The sequence below is a fragment of the Diabrotica undecimpunctata genome, chromosome 6, assembly GCF_040954645.1.
Source record: "Diabrotica undecimpunctata isolate CICGRU chromosome 6, icDiaUnde3, whole genome shotgun sequence".
NCBI classification, from domain to species: Eukaryota; Metazoa; Arthropoda; class Insecta; order Coleoptera; family Chrysomelidae; genus Diabrotica; species Diabrotica undecimpunctata.
The window spans coordinates 150,778,108-150,791,725 of NC_092808.1; the positions used below are offsets into that span (position 1 = coordinate 150,778,108).

The window sequence follows — 13,618 nt, forward strand, 5'->3', positions numbered from 1 at the left end:
TAGAAAGAATGGAAGAAGGCGAAATACCAAACAAAATATTCAAACAGATGCCAGTAGGAAAAAGAACAAGAGGAAGACCGAAACTGAGATACTTAGAACAAATAGAAAATGATATAACAACCTTAAAAATAAAAAACTGGAGAAAAAAAGCACGAAACAGATCGGAATGGAGAAGAATCCTAGAACAGGCCAAGACCCAAAAAGGGTTGTCGAGCCAATGATGATGATGATGTCCAAATGTACAGAATCATGTTCCAAATGTTTTTTTTTCAACAATCCTAAAAAGTGAAAAACATAGTTTTTCGCTCATAAAAAGTGCATTATACATTCTAGAGAAAAATGTTTTAAATAGAAGTTGTATATCATAAAAAGTTCTTTATTTTGAGACTTGACAAAATAAAATACATAAAGAATTTACCGAGAAATTAAAAAACTTTGTTTTTTACACAACCCCATCTAATACAACTACTTAAACTTGTGGCAATTAAGGAGTTATTAAAATATCCCAAATTTCCAACAAATCGAGCAAATAGTTTATGTTATTCAATTTGTTTATCCCGGAGACTTATTTAAACCACTATGCTTGACCAATCAGTCACTCTACAAGTTTTTTATATATATCTTAATCGAATTTTTGAGGCACTTACGGTCACACGGTTGTATGTAAATGAAAAAGTTAATGAAAAGCTGATGAAAAAGCACACTTTCCAAAAAAAAAACAGAACCTTCTATGACCAATAACAAGAAACAAGCGGACAGTTCTCCCTTCTTTTTTTTTCAGTGGTGATATTTTACGAGTACCATCATTTTAATGAGTTATAACTTTTTACTTCTTCACTGTATATGCCATATATCAGATGGATCATAAAATTTAAATCTTCGTTTACAAGTTATTCAAGTTTCAGCTCTTATTTTAATAAACAATATGGTTTAAAAAAAATGCGATTTGGTTTCCTATTTGTCATAGAAGGTTCTGGTTTTTTGGAAAAAGTGTATTTTTTCACCAGTTTTTCATTGAGGCTACATACAAGTGAATGGCACAAAAAATGTAAATGTTTATAAGCTAAAAAGTTCTTTTTCAAACTATTTTTTAATAACGGGTTTAAAAAAATCTTGAATTTTTTAATAATACCTTAAAAACGAAGCCTCAAATAATCGATTGCGATTTACAAAATACCTCTGGAGTGATTGTTTGGGCAAGTAAGGTTGTTTAAATAATCGCCCTCCGGGATAAACAAATTGAATAATTTACAAGCTATTTGGTGGATCCTTTTGAAATTTAGCACACTTTAATAACTCATTAACTTCCACAATTTTCAATAGTTATATTACATGACATTATGCAAAAAAACAAAGTTATTAAAATTTATAAATTACTGCAAAAATAAGGGTCTTTTGAAATTATCTCGGTCGATTTTTTATTTATTTTAATTTTGAAACTCTCAATACTGATAACTTTTTATGGTCTGTAACTTTCATTTGATTTTTATGGTCTATATAAAATTTATAAGAAACGTTTTTATGCAAAAACTATGTTTTTTTTTACTTTTTGCGATTGTTTAATAAAAAACAAAGCAAAATTAGCAGTAGGTCTTCACACAATTATTGCCATCAGCTACCATTCATATACCTTTTAAACGGTTAAACAGTGGCGCACCCAGAGGGGGTTTTGAAGGTTAAACCCCCCTCCCCCCGACCCTATTCCGACACTGTTACTCACGCATTTTAAGGACTCAAAATGGAGGTAATATCATTAAAAAAAAGTCGGTGACCAACCAAACGCCCCCCCCCCCCCCAGAGGCAAATTCTAGGTGCGCTACTGCGTTTAAATACCTTTAAGATTTTTTCAGCCTTTTTTTATTGACTGGAACAGACCAGTCTAATGTGAAATACTGTGAAAAGCTATATGAAGAGTAGCTTATCAGAAATCCGTGAAGACGACAGCTGATTTTGCTTTCTTTTTTTTTACTTAAAAAGCGAAAAAAAATATTTTTTGCCTATAAAACCTTATGCATTTTAGAGTAGCATTGTTTGAATAAAAATTGTAGACCACACAAAGTTACGTAATTTTGAGAGTATTCAAATTAAAATACACAAACAATTGACCGAGTTAATTGCAAAAAACCATTATTTTTGCAGTAATTTATAAATGTGAATACCTTTGTTTTTTGCATAACGACATGTAATATAGCTACTTGAAATTATGACAATTAATGATTTTGAACATTTACAATAACTTTGATATCGTTAATGTCACACGCTTATATGTCAAATCAAAAAGGTCTCAATCAAAAGCTGGTGAAATGACACACTTTTCAAAAAAAAAACAGAACCTTCTATGACCAATAGGACCCAAGATAGCATTTTATTCTTAAAATCATACTTCCATAGTTTATTAACATTTAGAGCTGAAAATTGAAAGCATTTTAAATGAAGATCCAAATTTTATGATCCAACTTATAGATGGCATATACAGAGAAGGAGCAAAAAGTTATAACTCGTTAAAATTGACATACGCGTAAAATACCGCTACGGAAAAGTGAAGGGCAGAACTGTCATAGCTTCGTTTTTTTTAGATTGGAACTTCAAATTGAAGCGCGCTGGCAAAATTTGCAATACCTTGGCTTCTATCGCATGTAGCAGCTTCATTTTTTTTAACTGGCCTAACTTACTACACTATAATAACATACTACAGTTATTACAGTGTAGTAATCTAAATACTCAATAATGATTATAAAAAAAAGTTTACGCAAACATGAACAAGATATATATCTGATAAAGTGGTTTAGAAATATTTAAGATCGAGAACTCCAGTTCATAAAGCGGTCAAGTCCAATTTTAAGGTAAAATGAGTTGGGTAGGATAGATATTCTTACACAGTTTAAGATTCTTGATCTTCCCGTGCATAAAGCAGCTCTGTACACTATAAAATATGGAATTGTAGAGTTAATGTTGAATAACAACAACGTAACTTTGAACGTATTTTTATTTTTTGATAATAGAGATATCGAGACGATTTTTTTACGAAAAAAGATATACCGTTTGTTTCTAATAAATTCCATAGGGTATTGCAAAATAACATAAAAAAAACACAACTTTATTTTTACACCCCGTATATTATGGGTAAAACGTTGACATTTCTCAGAAAAAATTGGTACAGTAATTCAATAACAAGAGACCTATAATGAGAAAAAGATCATCTAAATCCAATTAACGGTTCAGAAGAAAACTAGCTTCAAACTTATTGTACTTACATATAAAGTGGTGCCTTAATTTTGAAGATTAGTGTATATTATACAGGGTATCCCATAATTAATTGGACATTAGCTAATGGGTGATAGCTGACATCAAAATAAAGCGTTTGAGCACAAATTGCTTAGGCAAAATGTTGCTAGTCTTCGTTCTACAGGGTGATTCATTAATATTTTTTTATATTAGTTTTAGGGATATATTGAAAACTATTCAACCGATTTAAGTAAAATTTGGTATCTTGCTATTATTTAGTATGCTTAATATGAAAATGATATTAGTTTTACCGATGACACTAGGTGGCGCCACCTACTATAACATTGGTTCATTAATGGGGCCATAATTTTTTTCCCGCCCTGTATAAACATTCTAGGAAAAAAACATGAAATAACATTCAATTCTACACAAAAAAGGTATTCTTGTTTCAAATCAAAAAAGTACACCGTTTTCGAAATAAACGTATTTTTTAGAGACGTGCATAAAATAAAAAAATTTTACAAAAACTTATGTAAATTCAAACATTATTCAAAAGGTCTTAAATAAAAGTGAATATTAAATGTATTAGTAGTAGATAATTTTTGCAAACAAAATGCATATGATTGAAACAATTATTTTTATTAAACCTTTGACTCAGTAACAAATTTTAAAAAAATCAGAAATTAAATTAAACAATGAAGTGAATATAAAACAATTAACAAAGTGAATAATTCAAAACGAAACGAAAAAAAATTACAATAAGTGTTCAAAATGTGCACCATTAGATAAACTACATAATCTAAATCTTTTGTGTAAGTTTTGTCGTATTTTAAATAATGAGTTTCTTTGGGCCCTAATTACGTTAACTCCCTCTACAATATTTTGCCATAACTCTTGACGGTTATTTATTTTTTTTTATAAACAAGTGACTTTAGGTAGCCCCACAAGTGAAAGTCTAGGGGATTTAGTTCGGGACTGCGTGCTGGCCATGGGTATACACTACCTCTACCAATCCACCTTTGAGGATAAATTTCATCTAGATAATTTCTAACTTCTAGGCTATAATGTGGTGGTGCACCATCATGCATGTACCAAGAGTTTCGTCTCAAATTTAGAGGTATGTCTTCTAAAAGAGTTGGTAAATCTTTTCTCAAAAAATTACAATACAATCCCCAAATATGCCACACCAGATATTTATGGAAAACTCGTGTTGAAAATGATGTTGTTGAAATGCATGAGGATTTTCTGTCGGGTAGGTATGGCTATTGCGCCAGTTAAATACACCCCTTCTAGTAAATGTGGCTTCATCGGTAAATAAAATTTTATTATAAAACATTGGATCGTCTAAATGCCGCCCCATCATAAACTGACTAAATCGGAGCATTGCTGGAAAATCCTGTGGTAAAAGATTCTGTACTGGAGTACAATTACTCTCGGTCTTCCAGCATTCCTGTTTTTGGGATGAAATGGCCCTGTTTCGCCTAATCTGTCGAACAATGATCTAATAGTTTTATGGTTTGGTTGCCTTCTATTGGGATAAAGTTCGAAATAGAGTTCAGCTGCTTTACGAGAACAAAAATTTTCCTGGGCATACAAACAGATCATATCGCGCATTTCTACATTAGAAAATTCACTATGACGTGGCATATTTCCTTTATCTTAAGTGGTTTATAAAAAACTTAATAGCACTTTGACAAATAATGACTCGCACTGCACTTTGACAACTAATAATAAATAAATTCGTAGTTACCTTTGACAACTAATAATAAATAAATTCGTAGTTACGTCTTGACGTTGTCATTAAGTTCAAAGCATACTTGTTTTGCAAAAAATTAAATAGAGACATGCATCATTAACAAAATACGTTTATTTCGAAAACGGTGTACTTTTTTTATGTGAAAGACGACTAGGTACCTTTTTTGTGTAGAATTGAATGTTAGTTCATGTTTTTGAAGTTATACTTCTTTAGGTGCAATTGGGAAAAATGTTGAGAGTGAATTTTTATAAAAATGTGCTAGTTGCTAAATCTTTGAATTTACGTATGTATCAGTGCAAATAAAGTGTGAAAAAAATATATTTTATAATTTTTGTGTCTTTGAATTTGTCTTCGTCGGATATAGGATAATAGATATTAAAATATGATGATAAGAAGATTAAAAGGCAATCCTAATATTATTTGTAGATATAATCTGTCAAAATAATTCACTTTAGTATGAATTTTACGGCCATAGCACACTGGCTACACCAGTTGTCGCTCGAAAACGGGAGTCAAGCAGTGTCTACCGGGGTCATACTTTGGATAGGTGACCGCTTAGGAACATAACATGTCATGTTATTGCCTTGCTTACTTTTTTTTTATTTTCGGTATTATTTAAGAAATTTTTTAGGAAACTTGTAAGTATTAAAATTAGTTTAATATTTAAATTAAACACAAATAAACTGTTTAAAATATATTAATTTCGTTGTAGTCATATAATAGAAGTATAACTTCTTACCTGCGTACAAAGTACACACATATTCTTTTTTAATAATAGACTCGCACTGCACTTTGACAACAAATAGTAAACAAATTCGTACTTACGCCTTGACTTTGCCATTAAGTTCACAGCATACCTAGGTACCTGCTTGTTTTGCGAAAAACAAAATACGTTTATTTCGAAAACGGTGTACTTTTTTTATTTGAAACAAGAATACCTTTTTTGTGTAGAATTGAATGTTATTTCATGTTTTTTTTCCTAGAATGTTTATACAGGGCGGACAAAAAAATATGGCCCCATTAATGAACCAATGTTACAGTAGGTGACGCCACCTAGTGTCAATGGTAAAACTAATATCATTTTCTTATTAAGCATACTAAATAATAGCAAGATACCAAATTTCACTTAAATCGGTTGAATAGTTTTCAATATATCCATAAAAATAATATAAAAAAATATTAATGAATCTCCCTGTAGAACGAAAACTAGCAACATTTTGCCTAAGCAATTTGAGCTCAAACGCTTTATTTTGATGTCAGCTATCACCCATTAGCTAATGTCCAATTAATTATGGGACACCCTGTATATCCGGTAATAACGAACCAATTTGGATGTTTCTTTTTAATCAGGATGTATAAAAATGTACTGTGATACACTCTGTATCCTCGAAACTTTATATAAGTAAGATTGTTTAGTGCAATGAATTTCGGAGGTGAGAGGTGAGGATAAATCCACTTTTTCGATATCCAAGACTGCTTGCAGTTAATTTTTATATTGTAGGAATTCATTGGATTTAATTCCAATGAGATGCGTTTCTTTCTAAACGATCACTTTGTATAAATTAATTATTAACTTTTGTGAATGCAGTTGTTTTCATTCATTAATTCACACTCCACAGCATTATGTAAATAACAAATAAACTACTCTTATAATATAATGTAATATACGTTATAAGTCAAATTTGAGTAAATAGAAATATCGAAACAGGAATTTTAGATTTGATAATGGTTGGTTAATATGTATGTATTTATGTCGTTAATATTAATGGCGTTAAAACAATTATTTATTTAAATAATGATATTTTTATCAGCTAATATAGAGGCGTCATATTGCATTTTCACACTTAACACTATATTTTATCTTGTTTCTGGATAATTGATTTTGTAGAGGCACTTTTAGTATTTGCTGATAACAGCGTAAATAATGGCGTTAATTGATTGAATCAGTTTTTCTCATATATTCACAAATTTCCCAGAATCCACAGCCAAATGTAGTCTCATTTCGCTATAGATGTTTTAGTGTTAATTACTTAAATGATTTTTAGGGTTTCTCTGTGAATAAATGTATATTTATTTATGTTTTTCTCTGTATTGGCTCTTTTACTTCATGCACAAATTTGTGATGTCTGATTGATGTTTAATATTACAGTAGAGTATCGATTGTATTGTTGTAAAAGTATTTAAAGTAGCAAAACATCATTGACAGTAAAGTTACTTAATATAAAGGTGTCCAAATTTGATTTATTCAGCAGTGCATTTAAAAATTAAATGAAACAAATCTATTTTCCGGTGACTAGAAAATGTAAAATACCCATTTCTTTGTAAACTCTTTTTATATGACGTATAATATTTAAAAACCACACTAACGTATGTTCTTCGTGGTTACTGGTTCAGCTTCCTTTTCTCTGCATTTGCGCGACCAGACATTTTCACAATACTCGTAGAGACCATTCGATTGAAACCAGTTTTAAACGCCCACTGTGTTTTTTAAGAAATATTTTAAAGTGTACAAGCAAAGAAGCAATCGGAATACTTTTTATTCGTTGTAAAGGCCAGTTAATAATATAAAAAAATTGTTGCAGAGCGACCACTAATTAATAAAATAAAAAGATATAAATATGAGTTAAAGATAAGATAATAATAAAAGATATTAGAAACTCAAAAAAGACACAAAATCACAAAAAAGTAGAAAAGCCCAAAGAAGAATAATAAAGTACTATTCTTCTGAAATATTATTCTCCTCTGGGCTTTTCTACAGTGAATAATATTTCATATTTTCAATAGAAATAAAAAGCAAAATATGCCAAAAAGATAACAATTAAAGACTGCAGAATTATTCAATGATGCAAAAAAAGGATAACAGAAAGAACCAGAAACATATTAAGGGAGAGTTGTCAATATTGTACCACTTAACATATTTCGAATTTTAATTTGAATAAAATACGACATATTTAACTGAACGATGTATTAGGATAAATAATAAACATTTACACTCACATGATAATTATTGTGAGCACCGGCTGAGCTAATTAAAGGCATTGACGAAGAAACACTGCATATATTTTTAGATTTGTTCAACAAAGAATATACAACAGGAGTAATACCCGAAGATTGGTTGCTGTCCACGTTTGTAACACTACCAAAGTCAGTACATGCGACAGCATGCTCCCAGTAAAGAACAATTTCCTTAATAAGACACACACTTAAGATACTTCTCAAAATAATACATGGAAGACTATACAAAAAAATAGAAGAGGAGGACTCTATGTCTGCTTTATAGATTATCAAAAGGCTTTTGATAAAGTACGAGATCAGAAACTCGTAAAACTGTTAAAAAAAAGAATGTGGATAGTCTCTAGAAACTATAGAAATCAAAACAGGTGTTAGACAGGGTTGTGTGCTGTCCCCATTGTTATTCAATCTGTACAGCGAAGCTATTTTTAAGGAAGCAATATCAGAGGAACAACAGGGTATATCAATAAACGGAAAAAACAACATAAGATTCGCAGACGACACCGCTGTTTTTGCAGACAGTCTAGAAGCACGGAAACGCTTAGTAAATAGATAACATAAAGTCAGTATAAAATATGGACTACAAATGAACGTTAAGAAAACCAAGTGCATGATTATTTCTAAGCAACATGCAGTAGAAAGGCTAGATATCGAGGGAAAACAAGTAGAAAGAGTGAATAACTACAAATATCTGGGAACCAGGCTAAATGAAAACAATAACCAAGGTAGAGAAATAAGAACACGCATTGAAATTGCAAAAAAAGCATTTATAAAAATGAAAACAATGTTTGTTAATCGAGACCTTCCTCTGGAGCTGAGGATAAGAGCCTTAAGATGCTACGTGTTCTCGACTTTGTTGTATGGAATGGAAAGCTGGACACTCAAAGTGGATAAATATAAAGAAGTTGGAATCATTCGAGATTTGGTGCTATAGAAGGACTTTGAAAATACCATGGACCCAACGAGTTACAAATGCAGAAGTGTTAAGAAGGCTACAAAAGGATTGCGAGGTCATAAAGCACATCAAAACAAGAAAGCTGGAATATTTAGACCACATTACCAGAGGTGCGAAATATGAGATATTAAGGCTCATAATGCAAGGTAAAATCAAGGGTAAAAGATCCATAGGAAGACGAAGAATTTCCTGGCTAAGAAACCTAAGAGAGTGGTATAATTGCAGCTCAGTTTTTCAGAGCAGCCGCCAATAAGGTACGGATAGCTGTGATGATAGGCAACCTCCGATAGAAGGAGGAACTACAAGAAGAAGGGATAATTTTTGTAACTTGATATCATTGATTTTACTGTTAAAAAGGTATGTTTTCATGGTAGGTTGCAAGTGGTACAGTTTAGAAAACTAGTTGCCTTTGTTGTACCATAGGTTTCCTTAATTGCACCCGTAGTAATCCGTAGATCCCTATATAGAGGGATCAGTGTATAGTAAAATAAATTTTAGTGTGAATACCATTAATCATGTTTTGTTTAATACAATTTATTTGTATTGTTTATTGTTTATTTGTATTGTTTAATCCAATATCAGCAATTATTCAGTTTGAACGTATTTTTTTACATTCATAAAGCAAGAAAAAGTTTGGGTTCCAGGTTGGACTCATGCACAAAGTTCGTGGCTCCATGAACGGCATTTGGTGCATTGGATCATGTCGTCAGTTCTTTTTTCCTCACAAATTGAACAGAACCACTCATCAACACACATCTCTATAACAACATCAGGATGATTTGAGCTTGATGCGGCATTTAAAAGAACAGATTCAGGATTTTCACATTTCTTTTTTGCTAAGTTTTTCTTGACAGCTTCTTTGTTCCTTTTAAGACCAGTTTTACCTTCTAGTTTTATTTTTGGAGCACTTACAAGGTTATTCGATTTAACCTTTGCCCAATTTCATTTTTATTTGTTTTATTTGTTCCTGCACTAATCTCTTCTTGGATTTTGGATGAGGCTTCGGTATCGGGGAAATTGAATCAATTGAAATGTTAGGTTTTGGACTTGCTTCACGAGTTTTTTTAGTAGGTTTAGTGGGTGATGATCTTTGAAGACCATGCGATCAACAGGCCATACTCCAGTAGTTCGAAATCCAATGACTCCAATTTCAATGCTTGCTGCCATAAGTTTCAGAAATCAAGCCAGCTGCGTGACGTTGTGTAACACACAATCCCGGATTAGAACGAAGCCACTTTTCAACTGATTGAGTGTAATAGCCTTTGAAAGGCTCAAAGAATGATCTATCCAAAGGCTGCTCGCGATGGGTCGTATGCCCAGGCAATTGTAGCATTATTACACTGAAATTGCTTCAAGATTCTTGGAGTGCGTTGTATGCCTATCCAGTACCAAAAGAACTTTTTTTCTACTGTTGGGTTTACAGAATCAATAAAATGCTGGAGCCATTTTCAAAGAGATCACTAGTCATGTAGCCTGATTCTGATATCTCAACCATACTCCCTGGGGGAGCACCAACCCTCAAGTCATTGTTTATGCCGCATACGCTTAAATATAAGCATAGGTAGAAAATAAATTCCTGAATCACTGGCACAGCCAACAACTGTCGTGTTGACTCCACGTTCTCCACTGGACACTGACCGAACTTGCCTTTTACCTTTTCATGCGAGAACCTGTTGGCATTTGTTCTTCACAGTGCTGACACCCGTTTCGTCAACGGTACAGCCTTCGCCGAAGTCGAAGGTTACAGCCTCGAATCCAATCTCTTGCCTTGGGAGTGATTTAGTGGATTTCTTGAAGACTGCCAACGAACTTGGTGGCTGGGCACGCGAAGACGATGTGGTTAATTGTTTGTTCATCAGCGCTGCATTTGTCTCATCCCGGACTGGCATTTATACCTCACTGGTTTAGAAACTTGTTACAAACTCCATGACCAAGTCGTATTCTATTAAGGTTGCACTATACACGACGAGGAAGAGAAAAGCCGTCTGGTTTAATTGTAGGATTTTCTATGAGATTAGCATTTCTGATATCTTGATTCCATTCGCCTATCCAGTGCTCCTCAGTAGTGAAATCAGCTAATCTTGTAGCAGTTCTAGTAGGTGGATGTCTGGATTTCAGTCTTAACTCTCTTTGGTCTAGCTCAGCGATGTCTGTATTTATCGGTAGTGCTGGGTTTTGTTGGCATTTTTGAACTAGGGTGTTGAGTGCGGCTAGTCGTCTTGTTGCTGGTGGAGCGATGTTGCTTAAAACTGGAAGCCACTGGGTTGGTGTGGACTTTATTATAGTTCCCGTTATGTGCCTCATTGCTTGGTTTAACTCGGTATCTATGACATTTGTGTGATGACTGTTTAGCCAGACAAGAGCGCAATATTCTGCAGTAGGATATACTAAGGACAGCGCGCTCGTTCTTATGACCTCTCCATTAGACCCCCATGATGTATTTGGTAATTTCTGAATAATGTTATTGCGGGTCTTTATTTTTGCTGAAGTGTTTTCCAAACGCTGTTTAAATGTTGGGATACGATCTAGAGTTACACCGAGGTATTTTGGGTTCGAACTGAGCTTTAGAATGGTTCCATCGCATTCTTTGTTTTGTAATTTGCCTTGTGGTTGTTAAGATGGAAAGCTGTTACTTCAGTCTTCGATAGGTTTGGTTGTAGGCCCCATTTCTTAAAGTATCTGTTAACAGTGTTTAGATCTGCTTCTATGATGGTTTCGGAGATTTTTATGTCTTCTTCTTGAGCACCCAGAGCCATGTCATCGGCATAAATAAATTGGCGCGAGGTGGTAGTTGGTACATCTGACGTATAAATATTAAAAAGAAGAGGAGACAAAACTGACCCTTGTGGGATGCCGTTTTGCAGGTTTCTGAACTTACTGTTTTTCCCATTGAGGTGTACTTGGAAAAGTCTGTCACTTAGCATTTGTTTTATCAAACTGTTGAACGAACGGCATGGTACCATCTTGTATATTTTAAATAAAAGACCCTCCTTCCACACTGTGTCGTAAGCGCACGTCAAGTCCATGTTAAATATGCGAGTTGCATCAATATTAATCTCATTAAAAATGTTTCCCGAAGGTCGAAAAATACGTAAACATTATATTTATTGAATATTTGCAAAGTAAGTCAGAAATTTCGTTTTTTTATAAATATTAACTTTTTTAAAGCGAACTTAAAACCTTCGTCTTACATGAAATGTTGGGACTTGTGGCGCTTAAAATATAATCTTTACTTTATTGTTATATAGTTACTTTATAGTTTTAATGTGCAAAATTCGAAAGAGATTGCCTTTTAATGGAATTTAATGGAATCGGCCGGCTTCGAAACTCGTGGGAGTGATAGAGAGGGAAAGAGCTGTTAAATGTATCTATGGTTCTTGTTTATGGATTTCGACGTTTCTTTTTTAATTTTTATGTACTTTTTGCGTACATTACGAAAATGAATGTTTTAAATAAATAAATTGTTAAATAAACCATCTAATTTGTTTAAACAATTTTTTCTTATACGTCAAGTAAAAAAAAATGTATGTTTTCGCTTGTTTAAACAAATATTCGTTAATGGGAGTATGAATACAGATCGCCGATACAGATACCTGATTGGTGCTTTTTCCATTGTGCGATTAACTAACAGGGAAACTACTATTGAACGATTGAACAAATTTTTAAAAGTTAAATTATACTAGACACATTCTTAAACGAAATGACAGTGATAACATCGATAAGGTCATTCATACATGTCGTTTGATGATTATTTTACAGCCAATAGCCTGTTTTACTCTATTAATTTTCATATATTTGTATACTTATAAGTCATTTCGAGAAAAATGTGACTTTTTTTTTAAATACATGTTATTCTGAAATAATTTATTATTTATTTCTGGATGGACCTAATGAATGGCCACCTGAGAGTGATTTCTTACTCCCTCTTAACAGCAAATATAGTTTACATCAAACTTTTACTGATTAATGATAATGAGTACTGTCTGGGGTAGAGCAACAAACCTACCTAGGTATTACAATAGTAAGCGTAATTATTATAAGAGTAATTAGTGATATTTGATACATAAAAAGTAAATATAAATCATTACGAAAATATTGTATATAGTTATAAACCCACCCATATTACGAAACCAATAAAGCCTTCTATAAAAACAGTCTTTATTAGATTATAATTGAACTATTCCATGGCCGTGAAATTATATATTATTAAAACATTTTGCAGTCTCATTCTAACTACCTAGAAAATCATTACCATAAATATACATTGTCAGCATTACCAGTGAACCATCCATCAAAAACATCAATATTATTTTATAGGTTATAGCGATACAAACACCGACTATTAACATTATGGTACCTATTTAATCGAAATTGTATAATTATCTTCCATTTACGTCTTAACAAACATGACCTTTCTCAAATACCAGACAATGTAAACAAAACAACCCTTAGATACGGCGTAAAAATACTCACCCTTAAAAATGATTGTTGAAAAAAAGTTGATTTTAAGGCATAAAGATTCTAAAACTAAACGATATACTATTGTGGAATCAATTTCACCACTCACTTTTTAACTTTTATTCGTATTTCCGCCGATTTGCACACAGATTCTTTTATCGGAAAAGAACCTGTCAGAATACCGAATTTTACAACTCACCACCACCAGTGGT

At 32.5% G+C, this 13,618-nt stretch overlaps 1 protein-coding gene across 1 annotated transcript in view; it reads right to left on the minus strand.

The window, feature by feature from the left end:
* The window catches only part of LOC140444100 (oxidative stress-induced growth inhibitor 2-like), a 106,443-nt gene extending 92,825 nt beyond the window's left edge, over positions 1-13,618 (minus strand). The window contains exon 1 of the mRNA XM_072535760.1: positions 13,422-13,618. The gene's annotated coding sequence lies outside the window, so the exon portion shown is untranslated. The remainder of the gene's footprint in view (positions 1-13,421) is intronic.